Source organism: Misgurnus anguillicaudatus, chromosome 8 (genome assembly GCF_027580225.2).
Source record: "Misgurnus anguillicaudatus chromosome 8, ASM2758022v2, whole genome shotgun sequence".
In the NCBI taxonomy this organism is placed as follows: domain Eukaryota; kingdom Metazoa; phylum Chordata; class Actinopteri; order Cypriniformes; family Cobitidae; genus Misgurnus; species Misgurnus anguillicaudatus.
Window position 1 is genome coordinate 7,814,308 of NC_073344.2, and position 22,233 is coordinate 7,836,540.

Consider the following 22,233-nt stretch of genomic DNA (forward strand, 5'->3'; position numbering starts at 1 on the left):
GTTGCCATGTCATTCTTATAAACACCCCTTCAAAAAAAGCGTTACAGATTATTTTATATATATGTGTATGTAGTTAGTAGTATTGTTTCTTTATACATACTTATTCCTATAAATATATTTTTTTGTAAACTTTAAATAAAATATTGTACAAATGTCCTCTCCACACTTTTGGCCACTATGCTCTCATTTAAAAGGTACAAAAGCTGTCACTGGGGCGGTACCCTTTCAAAAAGTACACCTTTGTACCTAAAGGGTACATATTGGAACCTCAAATGTACATATATGTAACTAAATAGTACATATAACAAGCTTTTCAAAAGGTATTTCCCTAGTGACAACTTTGTGCCTTTTTTCTGTGAGTACATTAATCCATACAAAAACATTGTTTTATTTTCACATTTTAGACAAATTTGGATGACAAAAAATATAACAAAAAGGTTCACATTTGTTACACACATAGATGGTTTGTCTGTGTTCCTATATCATCTATATCTGTAAGACATTAAAGTGTCGGTCTCTGTTGATGTTTTATGCAGTAATCAGTGACAACTCCTTCCCAAAATCTCCTTATACCAGCACCTCCAATGAACCTGAAACACCATCTTTCAACCATCTTTGTGTCTTTTGCTAAAACACCATTTGTTTTCCACTAGCTTTCTTCTATTTAAACATAAATATTTTGAAGCTCTATAGGCATAAATAATTGATTAATGTTAAACAACAAAAGCTATTCAGTCAGTGCACATGGACGATCTGAGGGTTTTGTTATGAAACACGCTACGATGCCGCAGTGTACAGAGGGGAATAATGTTTATGTTGCTGGGATTGCAATTATCGCCGAAAACATGCAATATACTTGCGTTTGCTCTTCGCGAGGCTGGTTCTGGTTAAAACAATCTTGTGATCTAGCGCTGCTTCAGTTTGTTTATGCACAATGGGCTAGAACTGTAAACGCACTTGATCACCGGTACACAGACAGTGTTGAAATGACAATACAAGTCAATCAGACTGTTTCCAATTTCTGTGGTGTCCGACAGTCGCTCTTGACTAATAATGGTGAATGGGTGCTAAAGGAAATCATTAGCTAACATCAAATCGGTTCAAGACCTTATAGTTCATTGTATTGGATTATTGCTGATGTTAAAATAATCTTGTACAGAGAGATATAAGATTAAACGTGTTTTTTATTATTATTATTCGATGTGTGGCCGTTTTAAAATCTTGACATATGTTGCATATTTTACTATGTTTCTTGACATCCAATTTCAATATAAATATCCATATTAACTTTTAAGTTTTTTTTTTAACTTACATCCCCAAAATGTATTGCAGTGCAGCCTATATGTAGAAATGAACACATATTGGCTCTCTGTCTCAGTGGCTTCCACCTGGCTCAGTTTTTACACCCTCTGTCTTTCCAGCTGAAGTGGATCGATACTAAAGAATGGCTGTGGCTCAATGGCATGTAATCATCTTGTTGGCTGCATTGACACTGATCATCCATTATAAGCCAATGAAGCATGCTGGACAGACATTACATGGTACTGTTCTGTCGCCAGTCTGGTGTAAAAATGAGGGCTGTGCTGACAGATGTTTTTTAGAGATAAAATCACATTTTTTAGATGTGAATATGAATTAACTTTAGGTTATCATAGGGTTTGAAGGGTACATATTGTCATTACCGAATATACAATCGTGCACTGTAAATAAACCTTTAAAGTGAATTCAGACAGCTTAATCCGTCTCTCATGCTAACCGTGGGTGATGTATTAAGTCTCATCACCGTTGACAAGATTAGAGAACTTCTATCCCCATGGGTCCCTATCACTCTTCTGAACTCTCCAGGTTCGTTCCTTCGCTCATTCTCCATGGAGCCTTAGTCCTGGTGCAGCGAAATATAGAGCCCCTAACCTCACCTGAGGGAAGAAGACCAAAGACACAGTAGCTTTAGTGTTTGAACCTCTGAGATTATCGCCTAGCCTGACCCTTCTCACACCATGTCTGCCTGACCCCAGGAGTGCCGCCGACTTCTTCCATACCACATTTAACCATACATAACCACCCCTGTCCCATCCATTCAGCCTGGTTTTCCTCCAACAGGGCTCCATGCTGAAAATGCCACAGGACCTGGGATAGAGCCTTGCGGGACATCGTCTGGATCTGTCTGAGCAGTGTTACGGCTGTTTGCTAGCTCCCTGCAGGCATGTTGGTGCTTGGATGAATGGGGTAATGAGATTTAAGCTCTCTAATGGGAGATCATTGGCGTGGGAGGGCTTGGAAAGCAATGTCGGGGTTACACTAAGCAGAAGTTAATGATGACAGCAAATAACCATTTAACTAGTTTGTCATCCGTCTTATTTAAAGGTAAAGTCCATAGTGCCTGAACAATGTTGATAAGGGTTATGCCTTTTACAAAGCAAATGATTTAATCAATCAAATGCTTAACAACTTTAGCTGATGTTTTAAAGGAATTTAGTTGATTTCATTTATTATACAAAAGTGAATTAAGGTCCTTTAATTTAATTTGACAAGCAGCGTTACAAGTATGCTGTTATTTCTTGTAACACCCGCCACTAAAATTTTGCACTCTGGACTGTGTTTGCACACTGTCAGAGAAGAAAGTACAAAACTGTACAGTACCTTTTTTGTTGCTGGGATGGTACTCTAAAGGGGGTCGCACACCGGATGAGAAGTGTCGCGTTGCGACATGCCATGAATTTAAAAACAAAACACATTTTTTTGAATGTACGCACACCGGCGACACTGTGACTCTGGACATTGCTCAAATCCCTGTCGTGCCACAGAGCGGCACTCACATAATTTAACATTAAATAACATCATATTTGTCCCAAATCGTTAGCGTTTAACATTGGCTGCTAATGTATATTTTCCATTTCAAGTAGACGCTATCTGACTAAGCTTGCGCTATTTAAACTTTCGGTGTACAATACCTCCGAGTTGTCCTAGACGCGGCGCTGCGCTTCTCTTCCGGTGTGCGACCCCCTTTAGGTTCAGTTTTGTACCTTTATGAGTATGCAAAACATAATACAATGCTATACCTTTTTGGGTGCACTGTAAAAAAATGCAGCACAAGTTAAAACAACTTGGTTTTGCAAGTAAATTCAACATAGGCTACTATTTTAAGTTTTGGCTTAAAAAAGTTGACATAACAAATGTATTTAATTGTTTAACTCAAATTTCAAGTTAAAGTAACATGAAAATATATGTTGATTTGACTTTAAAAAAATCGTTTTTTAAAGGTAAGTTAGCATTGTTTAAAAAAAGTGTGTAAAGTGTAGCTATAGACCGTTAACAGCATTGCGACGTGATTATGGTAATACAGATTAGTTTGTCATCTTCTGCACTTTATATGGGAAATATGCTGACAGTATGTACCAGTTGTATTAGTGTTTCCGTGCACTGTATTTGTTGTTTTATATGCCTTGTTTTGCAAGTTATGGTTGCTAATTGCGTGCCCCCCGTTGGAAGCCGCGTGCCCCCCTGTTAGTTATGGTCTGGCTCTGATTTGGTACAAATGCAATTTTGTTTGTATGATATTGCTCAACTGTGCTTTACATTTAAATTTATGCATTTGGCAGACACTTTGAACCAAAGTGACTTACAGTGTATTAAAGCTGTACATTTTATGTTTATTTCCTGGGAATCGATCTCATAACCTTTGCGGTGCTAACACAATGCTCTGCTGACTGATACGGGAACACAAATCGGCGTTTTATCCCATCTAATGGGATATCTCAGTTAACAACGGTATAGGGCAAACATTAGTAATCAGAAAATTCAGACACCATTCATCTTCCCCAGCAGCTCAACCTCCTTTTGACTCCTCCAAAGACATGAGCTACATTTCAATTGCAAGATGAGTGACACAGAAATATCCAGCTATCAGGATAAGGTAATGTATTCTCCAGATAAGTACCAGCCCCGAGGTGGGACCCCACTCTCGCCTCTCGAGACTGGTGCCATTGCTCCCTTCAGGTATAAGCGGTAACCGGCTTTAATGTCATTTAGCTGCAGGGTGGCCATCTACTTATTGCCTCATGAATCCTTTTCCAAATGCCATAACATTTCCCGTAAAGCCCCCACTTTTTAAATCCAATAATTAGAAATGTCTATTTAAAGTTCACTGCTTCCGCACCGATATCAATTAAAAGCCATTTGAAGGTGATGAGTATCAATTGTCAACAAATTAAATCCTTGTCGTTAAGGTGGGCAAATGTAACGAAACACATTCATCTTTTGAAGAAGGACCAGTGTGTCATTAGCATTTTTTCATTTTATCTACCGTTACGCAATATACATTTCATTAGCGCTTCAGTGCTGGTTTTCTACACCATCAACGATCATGTGAATTGAGTCATTTATTTTGCATTGTAAGTATTGACCCTCTAATTGCACCAAATTTGTTCTTGTTGGACATTAAGAAAACCAGGAACACAACAAAAGAGAAAAAAGTAATGTCTTGTTAAATTATTTTTTTATTTATACACTGTTTTCTACATAAAATCATCCTATAACCTTGATATCTTTAATATTGACTGAGTAAGGTCATGTCAAAGACTGAAATCAATGTGAAATCAATGCATGAAGACAAACTTTAATGCTCCTGATTTAAAGATAAATAGATTATGAGATTTTAGCCAGAATTTAATAGAAAAGGTCATACATGATCCTACCTATGATTCAAGAGAAAACATTACAAATCTGTTTAATAGTGGGAGGATTGCCTTATACTGTACATTTAAAAAAAATTGTAGCTCAAACAATAGAGCCAAGATCATGGGTACAGTTGAACCTATAATGTATTAAAAAAGCGTCTCCCAAATGCATAAACGTGCAAAAATGTAACATTTTGGATGAAGGGAATGGGCTGGTACGATTACATAACATCACTAATATGGAAACAAATGTCTTGTTATATTAAAAAATGCACATCTTGTTTCATTAGAGAACATTTAGTATTAGATAATGATCTGTCAGTGTTGCACAGGAAGATGATCATTTTCAGAAGGAAGCAAAAACCTTATTGTTAGGGATCCACCATCTGTTTTTCAAAGGCTTCTTTGAGCATCCATCTTCTTGGGGAAACACAGTAGCCTCATTGAAGAGTGATTAGAGGAGTGATTGGCAATCAATTATGTATACCTATTGTAAATCATTATATTTTCTAAGCTGACAGAGAGCTTGAATATTGCATACCGCATGAATCAGATTATAATTTGACAAAACTGGTGTCTTATGATGACATTTGGCTTGGATGTCCTGATAAAATCTTTGGCATTGCTCAGGAGTCAATTTGTTGCGAGGTCTGATTTAATCAAGTGCGCAGATGCTATTAAATGCCACCCCTGATATTGGTGTTCATCGTTCTCTAATTTGCCTCTTTCAGAACGTTTTGCATGATCGTTTTCCCTTCAGTGCTTTCGTTCCCCCCCTGTCTGAGCGTTAGCACTGAAATGCAGAAGAGAAGCCTGAGGTGTCACCTCTAATAAAACATTTATATCCATTGGGAAAAGCATGTCCAGTGTTGGCGACCAGAGCAAACTCAGGATTGGCAGAGGGAGGTCCTTTTGAAGTAAGTGTTTTAAAGGCGGGAAGCAATGGTGTTCATTGTCTGGGAACATCTCGCTCCCCACCACCCACCTCCCATCCCACCGCATGGGGGTGAGCGTTAAAGTCTCACAGTGGTAGCAGTAACTTCAAAAGCCATCCTCTGAATGGGACTGCATGACCCCTGCCCACTACCAGCAGCTAAATTGGTAGATAAAGAATCAGGGTAATTTGTATCGACTCAATAAGTTACTATGTGGCCAAACAGGAAGGTCATGACTTCATGCCGCGACTGCGGCCCCATGGCAACCGGACATCAATGTAACATCAGTTCTCAAAACACTGGTCCCCCCACTCCCATTTCGGTCTTGATATACTGTCAACAAGGAACGATTGTGCAGGAACAACAGGGAAAGAATATCGGTCCTAATAGTGGGGCAAAAGCGGAAGTGGTGCTATTTTCTGGCCTGGAAATCTGCATATGTTTGTTCGAGAGGACAGCTTTCAGAATGAGATCATAGCCGGATGGACGGTGCGGGATGGAGTGGGTGGAAGCGGGAGGTGGTGGAGATAGATATGACCCTCATCCCCCCTCATGGGAATTACAGAGAGCGGTATTCCCCCTCCATCCCGCTCAGTTTGCTCAGCTCAACCAAAATTCTCTGAGCATTAAAATCAATGTTGCCATTGTTTGGCCAAACAGTGCATTTTGACCACAACCAATGTGAAGAATTCCCGAGGCCTTCCTGATGGGCCATTTGGGATAAACAGATTCGATTATGAGCATGGCCAAGGTTGTCTTTCACCCCCTCTGAAGAAAGGGTTTCCTTGTTCCTGACTCGGACAATGGTGTTTCTAAGTACCATGTGAAACACGCTGAACTTTGTGTAATAATTCAAGCCTTTGATTCAACAAATGTTTTCGTGCCGTCCTCCACATCTGCAAATACCTCCGTGTTTTGCAGCTCCAAGATTTTCCCGCCCTGTGCAGTGCTCGCATCTTCGTGCGGTACAAGCAATGGTGGATAGAAAGAAAGGCAGCCTTTGAAAAAAACCTTTGAGAAACAGAAACCATAAGAGGAAAAGTTGGGCACGTACATAAGTTTTGCTATTTGGCTTTTGTTGTTTGAATTAAAATAAAGGTTTCCTTCTTGGCTGTCACAATCCATTAGAGGCAAAGGAGAGCCGCTATCACCGCGCAGCCTGGCTCGCCCGGAACTGGGAGTGAAGCTGACGGTGTGTGGAAACTAACACGGGCACTGCGCTGTGACCGTGTCACCTGCAATCAGCGGCACCGGCCGGCCAGATTAATCATGACAGTAGGCAACATTTCCAACATTATTAGAAGAGAAACCTAATATTTTGGGACATCAGGGCTCCACGTTCTGGTGTCCATCAAAGTGAGAGCCTTCATTTTATGCTCCGTGGATGGGTAACCCCGGCACTTAACCCTTTTTAGATATTCCATCTCTCTCCTCTCCTGTCTTTTAAAGCCTTGCTCAGCCCACCTTGGAGAATAGGATATGTCTGGCTAGAGTTTTGCATCCAACCCACCAATAGTATCCACACCTATGCCACAGCAAGTGTATGCGTATATCAGAAAATAGTGCTGGATAACATACAAAAGTGTTGTGTAACAGACAATGAAGTCATTTATTTGTATGCCATTGCATTTCCTTTTTGGATAACCATGGATTGCAAGGAAACACCATGCTGAATAAAATGTATGCCTCAAATGCACTGTAAGTCGTTTTGGATAAAAGTGTCTGCCAAATGCACAGAGGTAAATTAATAGATGGTGGTATTTTCATTTGCTCTTATTTAAAAAAGCAGACATTTTTAATCTTTTATTTAAACATAGAACTTTGAATGGTATCGAGTTTGTTCTTGAGCTATGGACACAGTTTATGTAATTGTCACTTTTTTCAATTTGTGCTTAATCTATAAAGGTAATCTATTCATTGATTTCCTCTCTCACCATGTGCAGGTCTGTTTTCCAGTTTTCCAACCAGCACACATTTGATTTGTCTGGCACAGGATGCTTTGTGCACCAACGTGTGACTGTTCATTAAGGAGACTTAGTCTGTGTAATACACCATAGCGTTTCCCCATTTATTTAATTTGTAAGGCTCTGACATCAATTGTTGAGCTTCGTTTGCCCAGTCGTGGCATCAGATGTCAGTGTTAATAAGGTAGTGGAGCCGTGCATGTGTGTGTGTGTTTGTGTGTGTCTGTAAAGATGCGACCACACATGTGCATGTGCCTGTCACTAAATATTTTGACTACTATGGGGTCTTGTGTTTGCAGCAATATTGATTCGATTTTTTTTAAAGCGATGTGTACCGTGCAAAGTAGCTTACATTTTTTAACTTGTAGTATTAGAAAATAATGGCAAAGTATTTATTTGTGAGCATTTTGGGCTAAATTATGATGTTTGCCTGGTTAATTCTCATACAGATTAGATAAAAAAAACATTTATTACAGATAATTTGCAATTTTTCCTTTAGACAAAAATGTATTGAGTGTAACGTAATCTCTATTTCCTCAACTGTTTCTGCATGTCTGGCAGCTTTTTGCCTCTTGGGCCATTTCCACATTCTTTTGCCAGGGACAAGACATTTATTATTGCCTTCATACTGGTCCCATATTCTGTCCTTTAGATTTCTATAGGCCTTTTATGCCAGATGCTTTAAAACCGGACCCCATTTGAATAATGTTGCACAAAAGGATGGTGTGTGTGTTAGTCTAAATGGGACAGCAGACTTCTATGCGCTGGAAAACATGACTTCACAACACGTCCCCATCTTAGACCGGCTCTCTTTTATCATTCACATTGGCTCTAACCATAAGCTCGTCTAGAATTTGATTAAAATGGACAAACACAATGGCCAAAGGTCTGCGGTGCACAGAGCAGACCAAATGGCATGACTCAGTTCTGAAACAGACCCGGTCACGATTAAGAAGCTCTTTGTCGCCGGCAGAAAAACACCATCATGGTGTTGTGATCCATGAGTTCAACCCACCCACTTGCAGGTCCAAGCATAATTCATGTCACAATGATCTCCATTATGCTTTTGTTATGGCAACTCTAAAAAGATGCCCTAACAAATAAGATGGCAAAAACCTCATCAGATTGTACCTTTTAAAGGGAAAAGAGAGGGATAATTCTGTATTTGAGAGCTAATGTACTCTGATTCATCTCACAAAAGATCCAGTGTTTTCTATTCTCAGCAGCTGGGCTTTAACGGACAAACTTGGAATGCTTTGTAGGCCACGAAGGAGAATTTATTCTTTGTGGAGTTTCATGAAGTATGTTTTACCATACGCTTTTGCACAAAAAGACATTTGGAGTTTGAACAGGCTAAAGAAAGTTTGAAAAGTTATTGCAAATCTGCAGCCCACTAATAGTTTAATCAGTGGACTACAAATAGACTTTGCTCTGAAAAACCTGGAAGGTGAACGCAGTTTAATGAGAAGCTCTTTACTGACTAACTTCTTTAACATAATAAACAATAGTATGTGGTTTTCTTGGGAGAGGTATTCTGTTCAGGATGCTTATGCAGCTGAACATTATATTTATGTTATGTTAAGTTTAAATATTACTTACATTTTACATTATTTGTTGTTTTGTTTGTTTTTTAATGCATGCGCAGACATACGCGCACAGTCGAACGAGCAAAAGTATGAATCATTATATCAAAACATAGATGTGTTCTCAATCAAGATCTCTATCAAGGACAGACAAATGTAATTGCTTAGACGTATTGATGCGCTTTAATTTGTGTGTCATCTTTATACAGCCAAAATATGCGATAAGTTATGAAAATCCTGTAGATACATTTCAGAGGAAAGGGCATAGCGACATGACACGTGATGAAATTTTGAATGCCTTTGAAATGAGGATTCATATAGATATCTTGTTTTATTGATTAGGGAAATGATTAGCAACTTTATATGTAAACACAAAACCAGTCATAATGGTACATTTTTCAACATGACAATATTGACAATATGACAATTCTTGGCCAGAATACAACTTGAAAAACTGGAATCTGAGGATGCAAAAATGTAAATTTTGAGAAAGTCAAATCAAATCCTTAGCAACACATATTACTAATGATAAATACATTTTTTATATAATTACAGTAGGAAATTTACAAAATATGTTCATAAAACATGATCTTTTGCATGAAAATGGTTAATTTTGACCCATACAGTGTATTGTTGGCTATTGCTAAAAATAAACCTGTGCGACTTATGACTTATGGTTTTGTGGTCCAGGGTCACATATGAATTCATATAAGGACTTTGTATTTAATTCAAAAGTACAGTCTGCCCTGAAGAAAGATATAACTGATAAATAGTTTAATTCCTATTACAGAACCAAGAACTATACAAGGCCACAAGACATCTTTGGTGTCCTGAATTTTTTTTATCAGAAACTCCAAAAGCTACATTGAATGTAATAGTAATGGTTTGAGCTATAATTAAATGCAGTTTTGTACATTACAAGCAAATTTAATAATGTTTGATTTCCATAAAACAGAAGTGCCTGAACCTTCAAATCAAAAATATTTGTCTTCCTTCCACTAATAAATTATGTTTTTTATGTTTACTGTCCTATAAAAATAATAACAGGAGAGGCAACTATCAACAATAACAGTTTGTTTAATACCAGACTCAAAAATGTGAGGTGTTTACTTCTAATACAGTAAATCTTTTTTTGTGGAATGATCTATAAATTACCCGTCCAATTATCCAAGGACATCCACATGTCTACTTGTTCTAATGGGCTGCCAGCATCTGCTTGAGATATGAAACACAACAAGTGTGTTTTGAAACAGAATATGAAACTCAATTTAGAAGTCAGACCTATTGTGCTAAATAACCGTAGACTTTGTTGTAATATGGTCAGAGCTGGCTCAAGATAAATATCTGAAGTAAATGAGGTGGTGTAAAATTAGATTGCCTTTATAATTAGCTGAATAGACCGAATGATGAAAAAAGAAATGCTAAAAGACTTGTGATTATGAAGGATATGAAGGATAATATATATATAGGCTGGGACGAGTGACAGGTATGTTTAATTTATTTAGAAATGTTGGGTCCTATCTTGCACCCAGCGCAATTGACTTTGTCAGTGACGCATGTATCATTCGTATTTTGCACCGGCGCACAGCTGGGTTTTCCCTCCACAGACGCATGTCGGCAAACTAGGGAATGAACTTGCGCTCCCTGGGCGGTTCAGTGCAAAAAAGGAGGCGTGTTCCGGCGCAAACCATCCCTGATGCTATTTTGCAGTTTGAAAAAACAATTGCGCCACTGACCAGAAAAAACTAGTCTAAAGTCAGTGGCGCGTGGTTCATTATGCTATTTTAAGGGCACATGCTTGACCATAATGTATAGCGTGCACAATGCGCACACACTTCGCTTATTTAATCTACACAGATGCAACAGTTATTTTTGCAAATCATAAATTGTTGCAATAAAAAATATTAACACATGAGATAAGGGAAATCATAGTGGTGAGCATTGTGGTGATAGTTTTTATTTATTGTGTGGCTGCGTTAAAAAATTCTCATGCAAATAACGATTAAAGTATTTTCATAAGTATGTTGTGTGGCTGTATTACGTTTACTTTATGTAAATAATAATTAAAATGTTTTCATAAGAAAACTTAATATGAACTTGATTTGTAAGTGTACTTTGGGGTTGGACCTTGCTTGCATTTCTTGGGTCCGATTTCAAAGCCCCCAAAGCCTTTCAGCAGTGAGGGTGGACGCAGCGATGTCCTCTGCTGGCGTCAGGTTCTGTGTAGAGGCAGATCCACCTCCCGTTATACGGCGTGCCCGATTTATGCTGGCAAGCTTGGGATTCCCCCATCTCCTGACATCATTGTAGCGCTTGGCGCAACGATGGGAAAGCCAGCTGATGAGACAATTGTGGCCTCTCACGCCTGTTTAACCGACGCTGATTTGGGCGGGTTTCTCCTATCCCCATACAAAACAACTTCTCTGTCTTTGACTGCTCTTACAAGAACATGGGTCTCCTCGGCTGTGAACCGCTCCTGGTGTGCGCCTGGTAAATCTGTCATAATAATAGCAACCCGCCATGGAACTTGCGCCCTTGCGTTTAAAGGGAATGTTGGATATCGTTCTGATTGGTTTATTTGACGTTACGCCCAAACCACACCTATGAATAATGAACCTACTTCAGACCAACCCCTTATTGATTTGCGCCTGGCGCAAGAATTATTTCTCCCGCCGGGAAAATAGCAACAGTGCCCAAGATCCGCCCACAAAGTCACTTGCGCTTTGCGCTTCGCACTTGCGTTTCAGGTCGTTAAAATAGGGCCCTAAATCTTAGAACAAACTGAAAGTTTGAATATGAGGTAACAAATAAAGCATAGGCCTGCTTGTTGCTCTTATGACTGGTCATACTAAAGGTGTGACTTCAATTTATAAATCTTTAAATCCAATTATTTCAGCCTGCGTATCCAAGAGAAATGATGTTATCTTCAAAGAGAGATTACAACAGCTTGGTTTTTTACTGTCACAGTTATGCATCTGCATGGGTACACAGAAGATACAGTGCTTCACAGAATCATTACTGTGTTATGTTAATGTGATCAGAAAGTAAAGTGATTTTCAAAATAGATTCAGCATTACACCTAACGGCCTAATTATTGTGTTTCGGCTGCAAGTCTGTTGCCCTGATTTACTCATTTGTTGGACTTAATAAAAGGAAAGTTATGTTTAATCTGAATTAAGGTTAATGTATTATTTATCTTTTATTCTAATTTAGTGTCTGTCATTTCTTCTGCATATAATGAGACCAAACTCATATAAATGAGTGATGAACATCTATTCAACCAGTAAGCAAAACGTTTCCTTTTTATCTCAATGAGTAATTCATTTTTTATTTAAATTATTAAATCCCACCGAGGCATGCATTTGTTCAATTAAAAAATTTTCTATTTACTGATGGCAGGCATCTTTCATCTAAAGCAAGACAAACTAATTCCAAAGCTAATATGGACATATCAGCAATAGATTTACACAACCACCCGGTCCACTGTCTAATGCAGGCTGGAGTCTTTATAGAAGTATTCTTGGGTCAAGCATCGGCAGGAATTTTTTTTTCATTTTATTTTCCACTATTGATTTATCAAATGTAAATATAAAATCACATTTTACATTTGGCTGTATCCTATGTTTTGATATTTTAAAGAGCCCCTATTTTCCTTTTTCGTGATTTTACATTTCTTTTGGTCTGTAAGTGTGTGTTAGTAAATGTTAAAAATCTGCAAAGATACAAATCCCAAAGTCTATGATGACGCAAGTTATTGTCTCCAACTAACATCTATTTTCTTGAACTTTTTTACTTCCGCAACGAGTTGACATAGACTTATCATAATTCCGCCCGCTTCTGACTCCCTGCCTGTAAGTAGCCTATCTTTTCATATTTAAAGAATTTGCTACTGACTATTCAAACCATGATTCAAACACGAGTTTTAAGCAGTGTAGAGCAGGGTTCCTTAAATCTTACCATGGAGGGCCGGAGCACTGCAGAGTTTAGCTCCAACCCTGATCAAACACATGTGAGCAAGCCTATCAAGGTCTTAATGATCACTAGAAAATCACAGGTGGGTAAGTTTTATTAGGGTTGGAGCTTAACTCTGTAGTGCTCTGGCCCTCCAGGGTAAGATTTGAGAACCCTGGTGTAGAGTAGCGCTTGTTGTTCACAATTGCAGATTTGGTTTTATGTTTTAGTATACTTATGGTGCGTTCACACCAGACACAGAAGAGGCGGCAAGCACGAGTGATTTACATGTTAAGGCAATGCAAAGACGCGAAACGGCATGAGCGGTAAGCATGAATGGTGCGAAAGACAATTTTCCCGCGAATTGAGCGTTTCCACGTAATCCGCGCGAATTGAAAAATCAAGAATTTTCGCGCCACATTAACCAATCAAGAGCTTGCTGTAGCAGTGACATGATTACAGGAAGTGAGTGGAGGCAGAAAAACCAAACAACAATGGAGGACAATCATCATCGCTATACGAGACATCCTCATACTTTTACAAGAATTAAAAAGATCCTGTTTGGAAGAAAGTGAGTGAGGAGGTTGAACAATCTAGTAAGTTTACTCAATTTGAGCTATATAAGCCCCCCCCCAAAGCAAGCCAACTCAATATGTTCAAGTATCCAACTATGCGCGAATAACACGTTTTTGCCACCTTTTCCGCATCTGGTGTGAACGCACAGTAACCTTACCAATTTGTTAAGTTTTACTCAAGCTGTGCTGGCAAAGTTGATCGATCAGCTTGGTCATCTGCATTTTCTGGATTAGATTTGGGCTCGTATTGTTAATGTAGTAAAGACGATATTATCTTCTGTTGGGAGTTGATCTTCCAAATATGGCATGGAGCATCACTTTTTTCGAAACATGCTTAAGGTATTCAGCCAATCACAATGCACTGGATAGCTGGCCAATCAGAGCACACGCACTTTTCAGAACGATGAGCTTTGTAGAAATCCATGCGTTTCAGAAAGGCGGGACATAGATGAGCAACAATAATGTACAGAATGTGGAAAATCATGTGTTTTTTAAACCATCAACCATGAGAACACATTGTATTAAACCAAATACACAATGTAATAGGCACTCTTTAATGTATTTATGGCTTCCCATTGACTCTTTTTACACCTGTTATTAACACTCACTTGCAGTTAAAGTGAATTAGCATAAGCCACCTTCTGATGTTATCAGGAATGCATGTGACCACGTCGCATTTCTAGTGTAAATGCAAATGCATGCTGACTATCCACCTGTAAATGAACCATTTGGCTTAATTAAGAGTTTTAACACTTTTCAAACCAGCTCAAGTTGAAGAGAATTCGTTTGTCATTTCTGCTAATTGGAAGCATATTTGAAATCAAAATTATATTGAACTTGAATAGTATTTTGTGCACTTTATCTGTGCAATGAAGTGAATGACGTATATAATCCATTCACATGTGCTCATAGAACACACATTTGTGATGTATGAACTGCCAGGTGTAAACAAGTCTGTGACTCTTGCCTGACCGCTTATGATCAAATCTCAGGACAGATGTAAGCAGTTTCTTAGATCCAAACAAAACCATTGCTGAAATTGTCCTTAACCCTGCCACCCCATCATTCTTCCCCCCTCCTCCTGCAAACAGTTGATACAACGTGATGTGATATTTTTTTTAAATTCAGTCTTTGTTTGCATCTCGGTGAGCTTTAGGAACCTTTAATTAGTGGAAGTTTTAGTGCCTTCAGAGGATACCAGCCCTGTAGACACATCATGTATATTTGTTTTCACAGCGCTAGAGAGAGAAGTGATTGTCTTTTAATGGTTGGGGCCTGTGCTGTGCTTACCAATGCTCTAGCGCAAACTTTATTTTTATTACCTTGCGGAAAATATTTGCTCATTGCTTTCCTGGTTTACTTTTTCTCAGCTTTGATCTGTTTGGGTAAAATGCACGTGTTGCATCTTGATGGGTTTCAAATCAGTTCTGCGCTGACGTGTGCCTTTAAAGTTTAAAGGAAGAGTTCACCCAAATATAAACTCACCCTCATGCCAATCCCAGATGAATATAATTTTTATATAAGTTAAACACTAATAATTTGATATAAAACACCCATTATCTTCTTTAAAAGCACATACATCCATTATTAAAGTAACGGCGTGTCTATTCACACTTAGTGGCGCAGGCAGTAGAGCTTATGGATTTTGGAAAAAGCTTTTGACGCAATGTCACTTAAATTGAATCTGCATTTTGTCGACTTCACTCTTTTCCCTTTTCCTACAACATATTCCATTGAAAAGGCATTTATCTTAAATAAAAATGAAGAAAATGTTTTAAAAGTGGAAATAAGGTGCTTTATGAGTGTTTATTAAAAATGTAAGTATTTATTCTCGTAGGTATTTATTTATATAAGTATTTATTTTATGTAGGTTTTTTATTCTCCCAATAATGCAGCATCTATTTATTAATTTTATAAATCTAATCATTTACATCCTTATTCTACAAAAATACTTAGGTGCAAATAGTATCCGCCAAAATAGATTGCATCTAATTACCATTTACAATTATTGCAAATTTGATCATTTTATTTATTAAATAAAACCTATTTTCACGTACTGTAAATAATATATCGCTAATAAAATGCTGATACTTTGTCACTTAGAGTAATTAGAAAAATATCTATATTTTATTTAGTGTAAATAGCATCTATAGCTATTTGCACTTAGTGTATAGCTATTGCTAGGTGCACTTAGTGTAAATAATATCTTATGCTATTTGCACTATGTGTAAATAGTCGCTGCCTTAAAGTGATACAAATGACTCCAGTCTTCTGAAACAAAACAATTTGTGAGATAAATCAATTACTATTTTGAGTTTATTTATTTATTTTGATTGATAGATTTAATATTATTTAAGGAAAGAAAGTCATATACGGGTGATTCTCACGAAACCATTGAAACACCACGGCACTAATGATTTTAGCTTTAAAATGTGTAATATAGTAACATTAAAAAGCATCAGAATTAACACAATACTGTGTTCTACCTTGCACAATGTGTGATTTCAACATAAGAATTTATCATTGTAAATTTTATCTCATTTTCTGCTGAAATTCTCATTACCGCAATGTGTCCGGCTGTGTTTGAGCATGCGTTATGTTGTAATTTAATCAAATTAACACAAAAATATTAAGAAAAAAAATAAATAGATGTTTTGCTAGACTACTTTAGATGACAGAAAAAATATTTACTGAATATTCATGTATAATAATAATGAAGAAAAATTAGGAAAATGATGTGTCCATGCCTGATGTTCTCATCCTCCGCAACACTTTTTGAGAACAGTTTAAGCACACATACAGAATTTTAATAAGGTTTGATTTTGAGTGACCAAGCACATGGACCAGTTGCTTCAAGATGGCTACCAGGTAAGATCATTTTTTTACAGTTATTTTGAAATATTGTCTTGTCAGAATGCTTACACGACATTTTGATTATCATTACCGCAACAGATGCTTATTAAATGTTAATTTAATTAATAGAAGCATAATACTTTGATTTTAAATGCATGTGCAGAATCTACAAATTATGTTCTTTCAGGTTTGTCATGTCATTTTGAAAATATGTCAGTGTTGATGTTTTCTGACTGTTGCGGTAATGAGATTTTTTAGGACTAATTTTTAAAATTATGTTACAAAAAGTGTTAAATGATAAGTAAAAGTTTTTAAATTAATGTTCCCATTTACTCCAGACTTTGTTTTTCAATGTCTGGTGGGAAAAAAAGTAAATTTAAGCAATTTTTACATTTTCATGCTTGACATTTTTAAAACCAAGTTTTCGTGAGAATCACCCATACATTTGGGATGGCATATATGGGGTGAGTCAATTATGAGAGAATTTTTATTTAGTATTTAGGTGAATTTATGATAGTGCTGTAAAATACAACTACTGATGTGTTCACATGAAGAAAGCCTTTTAAATAACTGTTTAAAGAACCAGCATAACAGAGAAACAATAGGAAATTGGCTGCAAAAAGCTGACTAGTATCAAAATGTAATCACTTTGAAGGATGCTAGTCTGACAGCCTTTGATCTAGGGTTAAAGTTGATGCCATATCATGGTGAGAAAAAGAGAGTTATTGATGCCACTTCCCCACTGATGCCCCAGGCTACAGTCTTCTGGTCCCACACCAATATACAAGAGCTTCTCTGTCCAAAACGCTCTCTGATACACTTCTTGGGGTGAAGGGGCTGGTTGGTCTTTGTGTGTTTAATTGCGTTTTCTGGTTACACGAAAACATGGAATTTTTATTAAGTACGACTGAAGGCATGCTTACAAAGTTTACAATGGAATGCTGTCTGAACCAAGTTGAGTTTCCAGAAACACTATTAGAATGCATGTTTGTTCTCTAGCTACATATCGGTAAAAGTTTTGTATTAACAAGAGCGCTGGCTCATTAATAACTTTTTCATGTGCAGCTTTCTTGCAGGAAAAATCAGGTTGTGGTGCAAGATACTTTATTCTACTGTTTTTGACATCTAATATCATAGCACAATGTAAGTGTAATGATTATTTTGTGAAAATTACATTCCATTGACACTATAGTGTTTCTGAAGCTCAACTGGTATCCCAGCCAACATGTATATGTGGGCCCCACATGGGTTTTACTTGGGCTACATGGGTACCAAGTGGGCATGGTCCTATTATGGGCATCTTATATGGGACTCACTTGGGTTAGTGTAGTAGGCCCCACATGGGTTAAAAAACATAGGCTCCCTATATGGGTCCTAGTTGGGATGTTAATGGGAAATGAGGGCATGGGCTCATAATAGGAAACACATATGGGGCCCTCTTGGGCAACCAATATGGGTCTTAAATGGGCTAACACAATAATTCCCATATAGGTTCCTTATATGGGTCCAAAGTGGGACCCACATAGGTTATGAGTATATGTGATTTGAATAAGGAAACACAAATGGGACCCTTTTGGCCAAACCATATGGGTCCAACATGGGCAAACACAATTATTCCCATATAGGTTCCTTATATGGGTCCAAAGTGGGACCCACATAGGTCACCTATATATGTGTTTTGAATAAGGAAACACATATGGGACCCTTTTGGCCAAACCATATGGGTAAAACATGGGCAAACACAATTATTCCCATATAGGCTCCTTATATGGGCCGAAAGTGGGACCCACGTAGGTCACATGTCTGTGTTTTGAATAAGGAAACTCATATGGGGCCCTTTTGGCCAAACCATATGGGTACAACATGGGCAAACACAATTATTCCCATATAGGCTCCTTATATGGGCCCGAAGTGGGACCCACATAGGTCACCTGTATATGTATTTGAATAAGAAACACATATGGGACCCTTTTGGCCGAACCATATGGGTACAACATGGGCAAACACAATTATTCCCAAATAGGCTCCTTATATGGGCCCAAAGTGGGACCCACATAGGTCACCTGTATATGTGTTTTGAATAAGGAAACACATATGGGACCCTTTTGGCCAAACCATATGGGTACAACATGGGCAAACACAATTATCCCCATATAGGCTCCTTATATGGGCCCAAAGTGGGACCAACATAGGTCACCTGCATATGTGTTTTGAATAAGGAAACACATATGGGACCCTTTTGGCCAAACCATATGGGTTCAACATGGGCAAACACAATTATTCCCATATAGGCTCCTTATATGGGCTGAAAGTGGGACCCACATAGGTCACCTGTATATGTGTTTTGAATAAGGAAACACATATGGGACCCTTTTGGCCAAACCATATGGGTACAACATGGGCAAACACAATTATTCCCATATAGGCTCCTTATATGGGCCCGAAGTGGGACCCACATAGGTCACCTGTATATGTATTTGAATAAGAAACACATATGGGACCCTTTTGGCCGAACCATATGGGTACAACATGGGCAAACACAATTATTCCCAAATAGGCTCCTTATATGGGCCCAAAGTGGGACCCACATAGGTCACCTGTATATGTGTTTTGAATAAGGAAACACATATGGGACCCTTTTGGCCAAACCATATGGGTACAACATGGGCAAACACAATTATCCCCATATAGGCTCCTTATATGGGCCCAAAGTGGGACCAACATAGGTCACCTGCATATGTGTTTTGAATAAGGAAACACATATGGGACCCTTTTGGCCAAACCATATGGGTTCAACATGGGCAAACACAATTATTCCCATATAGGCTCTTTATATGGGCTGAAAGTGGGACCCACATAGGTCACCTGTATATGTGTTTTGAATAAGGAAACCCACATGGGACCCTATTGGACAAACCATATGGGTACATCATGGGCAAACACAAATATTCCCATATAGGCTCCTTATATGGGCCAAAAGTGGGACCCACATAGGTCACCTGTATATGTCTTTTGAATAAGGAAACACATATGGGACACTTTTGGCCAAACCATATGGTTACAACATGGGCAAACACAATTATTCCCATACAGGCTCCTTATATGGGCTAAAAGTGGGACCCACATAGGTCACCTGTATATGTCTTTTGAATAAGGAAACACATATGGGACCCTTTTGGCCAAACCATATGGGTTACAACATGGGCAAACACAATTATTCCCATATAGGCTCCTTATATGGGCCGAAAGTGGGACCCACATAGGTCACCTGTATATGTGTTTTGAATAAGGAAACACATATGGGGACCCTTTTGGCCAAACCATATGGGTACAACATGGGCAAACACAATTATTCCCATATAGGCTCCTTATATGGGCTAAAAGTGGGACCCACATAGGTCACCTGTATATGTGTTTTGAATAAGGAAACACATATGGGACCCTTTTGGCCAAACCATATGGGTACAACATGGGCAAACACAATTATTCCCATACAGGCTCCTTATATGGGCTAAAAGTGGGACCCACATAGGTCACCTGTATATGTCTTTTGAATAAGGAAACACATATGGGACACTTTTGGCCAAACCATATGGTTACAACATGGGCAAACACAATTATTCCCATACAGGCTCCTTATATGGGCTGAAAGTGGGACCCACATAGGTCACCTGTATATGTGTTTTGAATAAGGAAACACATATGGGACCCTTTTAACCAAACCATATGGGTACAACATGGGCAAACACAATTATCCCCATATAGATTCCTTATATGGGTCCAAAGTGGGACCCACATAGGTCACCTGTATATGTGTTTTGAATAAGGAAACACATATGGGACCCTTTTGGCCAAACCATATGTGTCCAACATGGTCAAACACAATTATTCCCATATAGGTTCCTTATATGGGTCCAAAGTGGGACCCACATAGGTCACCTGTATATGTGTTTTGAATAAGGAAACACATATGGGACCCTTTTGGCCAAACCATATGTGTCCAACATGGTCAAACACAATTATTCCCATATAGGCTCCTTATATGGGCCGAAAGTGGGACCCACGTAGGTCACATGTCTGTGTTTTGAATAAGGAAACACATATGGGGCCCTTTTGGCCAAACCATATGGGTACAACATGGGCAAACACAATTATTCCCATATAGGCTCCTTATATGGGCTGAAAGTGGGACCCACATAGGTCACCTGTATATGTGTTTTGAATAAGGAAACACATATGGAACCCTATTGGCCAAACCATATGGTTACAACATGGACAAACACAAATATTCCCAAATAGGCTCCTTACATGGGCCGAAAGTGGGACCCACATAGGTCACCTGTATATGTGTTTTGAATAAGGAAACACATATGGGGCCCTTTTGGCCAAACCATATGGGTACAACATGGGCAAACACAAATATTCCCATATAGGCTCCTTATATGGGCTGAAAGTGGGACCCACATAGGTCACCTGTATATGTGTTTTGAATAAGGAAACACATATGGGACCCTTTTGGCCAAACCATATGTGTCCAACATGGTCAAACACAATTATTCCCATATAGGCTCCTTATATGGGCCGAAAGTGGGACCCACGTAGGTCACATGTCTGTGTTTTGAATAAGGAAACACATATGGGGCCCTTTTGGCCAAACCATATGGGTACAACATGGGCAAACACAATTATTCCCATATAGGCTCCTTATATGGGCTGAAAGTGGGACCCACATAGGTCACCTGTATATGTGTTTTGAATAAGGAAACACATATGGAACCCTATTGGCCAAACCATATGGTTACAACATGGACAAACACAAATATTCCCAAATAGGCTCCTTACATGGGCCGAAAGTGGGACCCACATAGGTCACCTGTATATGTCTTTTGAATAAGGAAACACATATGGGGCCCTTTTGGCCAAACCATATGGGTACAACATGGGCAAACACAAATATTCCCATATAGGCTCCTTATATGGGCCGAAAGTGGGACCCACATAGGTCACCTGTATATGTCTTTTGAATAAGGAAACACATATGGGGCCCTTTTGGCTAAACCATATGGGTACAACATGGGCAAACACAATAATTCCCATATAGGCTCCTTATATGGGCCGAAAGTGGGACCCACATAGGTCACCTGTATATGTCTTTTGAATAAGGAAACGCATATGGGGCCCTTTTGGCCAAACCATATGGGTACAACATGGGCAAACACAATTATTCCCATATAGGCTCCTTATATGGCCCGAAAGTGGGACCCACATAGGTCACCTGTATATGTCTTTTGAATAAGAAAACGCATATGGGGCCCTTTTGGCCAAACCATATGGGTACAACATGGGCAAACACAATTATTCCCATATAGGCTTCTTATATGGTTTAGAAGTGGGACCCACATAGGTCACCTGTATATGTGTTTTGAATAAGGAAACACATATGGGACCCTTTGGGCCAAGCCATATGGGTAAAACATGGGCAAACACAATTATTCCCATGTAGGCTTCTTATATGGGTCTGAAGTGGGACCCACATAGGTCATGAGTTTATGGGTTTTGAATGAGGATACACATTTGGGACCCTTTCGGCCAAACCATATGGGTACAACATGGGCAAACACAATAATTCCTTTAAAGACTCCTTATATGGGCCCAAAGTGGGACCCACATAGGTCATGAGTATATGGATTCTAAAT